Source organism: Somniosus microcephalus, unplaced genomic scaffold (genome assembly GCF_052327205.1).
Source record: "Somniosus microcephalus isolate GS21.2 unplaced genomic scaffold, FLI_Smic_1.0 scaffold745, whole genome shotgun sequence".
Classification (NCBI taxonomy): Eukaryota; Metazoa; Chordata; class Chondrichthyes; order Squaliformes; family Somniosidae; genus Somniosus; species Somniosus microcephalus.
The window spans coordinates 53,401-57,436 of record NW_028225932.1 but is presented as its reverse complement, the minus strand read 5'-3'; positions in this window follow the sequence as shown (position 1 = coordinate 57,436).

Sequence of the window (4,036 nt, the reverse complement as noted above, 5' to 3'; positions counted from 1 at the left end):
ATTGTTTTTTTGGCTTCTCTCCTGATCTCTTCATATTCTCCCTTATCATGCACTTCCCTGCTGTCTATGTACTTAATGTATGCCTCTTCCCTTAACCTCAATTGTTCCCTTATTGCTTTATTCATCCATGGAGTGTCATTAGTGTTTAGCTTGTTATTTCCTTTTAGAGGAATATATTGTTCCTTCACTCTGTTGAACACCATTTTAAATGTTTCCCGTTGCTGTTCTACATCATTGTTTGCCAATATTGTTGCCATTTTATTTTCCTAAGTTCTATTCTCAGCCCCTCAAAAGCAGCTTTTCTCCAACTATTCCTGGATTTGTCTTAGCCCTAGTTTGGTCTCCCCCACAAGCGGAAACATTTCTACGTCTACCTTAACAAACCCATTCATAATTTAAAAGGCCTTTATCAGCCTTCTCTTTTCTAGAGAAACGAGCCCCAGCCTGTTCAGCCTTTCCTGATAAGTATATCCTCTCAGTTCTGGTATCATCATTGTGAATCTTTTTTGCACCTTCTAGTACCTCTGTATCCTTTTTATAATATGGAGACCAGAATTGTGCACAGTACTCTACAGGTCTAACCATGGTCCGATACAAGTTTAACATAACTTCTCTGCTTTTCAATTCTATCCCTCTAGAAATGAAGCCCCGTACATGGTTTGCCTTTTTTATGGCCTTATGTGTTGCTACTTTTAGTGATTTGTGTATCTATACCCTTAGATCCCTTTGCTCCTCTACCCCAATTAGATTCTTATTATCCAAGCAGTATGTGACCTCCTTATTCTTCCTACCAAAATCTAACACTTCACACTTACCTATATTGAAATTAATTTGCCAACTACACAGCCATTCTGCAAGTTTATTAATGTCTTCCTGTATTTAGTTGCAGTCTTCCTCAATATTAACTATACCACCCAATTTGGTGTCATCCGCACATTTTGAAATTGTACTTCCAATTCCTGAGTCCAAATTGTTTATGTAAATTGTGAACAGTAGTCTGAGCACCAATCCTTATGGAACCTTTTGCCAGTCTGAGTAGCTACTATAACCCCTACTCTCTGTTTTCTGTTCTGTAGCCAGCTTGCTATCCATTCTGTTACTTGTCCCCTGCCTGCACATGCTCTGACCTTAGTCATGAGTCTACAATTCGGTACCTTATCGAAGGCCTTTTAAAAATTCAAACATATTACCATATCCACCGCATTACCCTTATCTACTCTTTTTGTTACTTCTTCAAATAATTTAATGAGGTTGGTCAAGCATGACCTCCTCTTTTGAAATCCATGCCAACTATTCTTTATTATATGTTCAGTTTCCAGATTTTTTATTGCATCTTTCAGTAAAGATTCCATTATTAGTTTCAATAAAATACAAATATACTGATTCTGACTTTAATTAATTATATTTGAATACTAAACTTAGATACTTTAACGGACTTCAGATATTTCCCATTCAAAGAAATCTGATTTTGCAAATCATTGGACGTTCTTTACTTTCCATCGTCTCCTGGTAGCTGATGGATGTGCTTTAAATTATAAAAATCCTGAATATCATCTCGGACATATTTTAAACACTGAATTAAAGTTTTGTGTTATCTATTTCTTTATTAATCATTGTCCCAAAAAGCAATCAGATTCATCAAAACTGACAAAAAGGGTCAAACTATGTCTAAATAGCACTATTATTATTCTTTCTTTAGATATTAAAGGTGCAGGTGATTTTGAAGCATCTCATTACCATTACTGAATGTCCGGCATTTTAAAAGTGAGCATACGCCACTAGTCATTTAGTTATTTCATTTTCTCTTTTTACAAAATGTTTATATATGTGTATATGTGTGTAATAATATACATATAAGGACTGCACAACAACTTAAAGGAGATGATTGACCATTCTCTTTGTACTAATACTGAGCTGGTCCTTGGCCACAGAGTGCCTTCCCTCCTGTGTGTTTCAACAATTCCCTTTACCTGAACTTAAATTTCTTATTCTGCTTTCATTTTCATTTAAAAAAAAGAAAGGTTTGTATTTAAATTGTGGTACCCAAACAGTGCGGAATTTCCACTTCTGGAGCGATCGGAAACTGGACTGGCTCCGATTCATTTCTAGGACCGCAACGCTTCAGTAAACCTTTTAATCGCAGCAATACGGTTCTTGCAGCTGGCAGCTGGTCATTATATTTCAGAACACAAACTAAAGGGCGTGTTTTCTATTTTCACTCTTTAAGTCGATAGAAGAAAAGTTGGGTTGTATGAATATTGCTTTTCACCCGAAAAACTTTAGTTGATTTTGGGGAGAAATATATTAAACGACATAACCAAAAACACTGTTTCCAAGAATAAAGCGTTTATATTTGATTGGTTGAATTCCCGCTCTGGCCTCTGGAATTGCCACCTTCATCCCACAACTGTCACTACAGCAGAAGTTCTGGAGAAGTGGTTTCCGCTGCCTGAGCTCCGGTTCTCAATTTGAATATAAATTGATTGGAATTGTATTAATGTTAAAAAGTGATGCCGCTCTTTTTATATCCTGTTGCTTAAGTTAGATTTTAGTTTTTAACTAATAATTTGTAAAAATATCACATAACTTCAACAAAGCAGATTTAAGTACTTTAGAATTGCTGCTTAAACTCACATTAGAAAATGTGTAATAGAACGCGCTCCGTTTTATTCATTAGCACAGACTGAACCTTTCTGATGTGCTTGAACTTAATGAATGTTTGGTGGAATTGGCCGCTATGATTCAACCCCTGGTTGGCCTGACCAAAATCGCATGCGATGCTTGCTGTCTGTTAAAATGTTTGGAAGTACGGCAGTGCGGTACTGGCACAGTGCTCTAAACGGTTAGACATACGCTGTGTCCAGACATGATGGGCACTGTCACTGGCCCTGTAAGACACAGCTTAAAAAGAAGACATTTTCATTATGAGAATATTCTTAATAATTACATTTTGCATATTAAGGGAAATGACATAAAGCAACATACAGCAAGCGAGGCGGGAGAATCAAAACACTGATGGAGCAAAACTGATCAGTATTTCAAAAACTGCAACCAAATGCTGCTTTGCACTGTCAGCCGCGGGCATTTTTCTCCCTTTGCTTCTCTACAAATCACTCACACTAACACAATATATTAGTTGAAAACCTGCTATTAAATATCTTGAACAATCACATTTCATATACAATTCTCTAGCTTTGAAATAAAAACATCAGTGATGTTCACGTGAAGCTCTAGGTTGGATTAAACAAACTTTTGCATAATGAAGGAATATTTTGGAATTATTTCAGTCAGTTACTCACTGTCAGAATGTCAGTGTTCACTACACAATCTGTAAAGTATAATCGCTTACACATTTGGCTTCCTTTTGAATCTTTAATCTATTCCTGGGAACTGGGAAAGTCCATGTTCAGAATTTGTGTTAATCGTCCTTTTGGATATTAATCAATGTCCACATATTCACATACAAGGTACATTTAAACATATGGTAGTGGTAGTGCTGGAAATTGAGTGCTTGCAGTGGAAGGAAAGCGGATGAGGCTCTGGTCCGATCAGATTTTCCCAGGGAGGAACGGCGCTGGGACTCCGGCTGGGGACGCGATTCCACCTGCTACCACCTGTTAAAGCGCAGCCCGGGGCTATAAAACCAGCCGGTGTTGTCGGCAGACACTAACAGGCTCCTCATCGCACTCATATCCCACTCAAACCATCCAGGGTTAAACCTGCTGCTTCCTTCAGCAACCGAGGGTCGGGCTTTCCTTCCAACATCGCATTAGTGAGAATCGCCGTGCGAGTACAAAGAGCTCCGAGATCCAAGGTAAAAAGGAACAATCCACTGCCGATCTGACCGTTTCGCTGGACTCCGTACAAAGCTCCGGGTTCTCCCACTAGTCTCCTAACTATACAGCTGCGCAGAGAGAGCGCCAAACTTTCATCAGTTAAACCTCATCGTCCTCTACGAAGCTTTGAAGACAACATTCACTTTTGCAATTTTATATTAAAGCAATCAAAAATTTTGCAATAAGTTACATAGAGTTTC